Source organism: Homarus americanus, unplaced genomic scaffold (assembly GCF_018991925.1).
Source record: "Homarus americanus isolate GMGI-L3 unplaced genomic scaffold, GMGI_Hamer_2.0 scaffold14043, whole genome shotgun sequence".
NCBI classification, from domain to species: domain Eukaryota; kingdom Metazoa; phylum Arthropoda; class Malacostraca; order Decapoda; family Nephropidae; genus Homarus; species Homarus americanus.
In genome coordinates this window covers 10,929-11,611 of record NW_024752526.1, presented here as the reverse complement: position 1 = coordinate 11,611, position 683 = coordinate 10,929, and positions in this window count along the sequence as shown.

Below are 683 nucleotides of genomic sequence, written 5' to 3'. Positions count from 1 at the left end.
TGGCACTACTACATATAGTGGCACTACTACATATAGTGGCACTACTACATATAGTCTTTACTACATATAGTGGCTACTACATATAGTGGCACTACTACATACAGTGGCACTACTACATCAGTGGCACTACTACATATAGTGGCACTACTACATACAGTGGCACTACCATATATTCAGTGTTAGTGGTACTACTATATATAGTGGCACTACTACATATAGTGGCTTTTACCATAATGGACACTACTACATGTGGCACTACACACAAGTGGCACTACTACATATACTCAGTGTTAGTGGCACTACTACATACAGTGGCACTACTACATATAGTGGCATCACTACATATAGTGCTTTTCACCATATAGTGGCACTACTAGTGGCACTACATATAGTGGCACTACTACCATCTGGTGCTACATATATTCAGTGAGTGGTACTACTATATATACACATATAAGTGGCACTACTACATATAGTGGCACTACTACATATAGTGCTCACATAGTGGCACTACTACATATAGTGGCACTACTACATCTATACTACATATATTCAGTGTTAGTGGTCACTATATATAGTGGCACTACTACATATAGTGGCACTACATATATCATTCTACATATAGTGGCACTACTACATACAGTGACTACTACATACTCAGTGTTGGTGGCACTACCATGCAG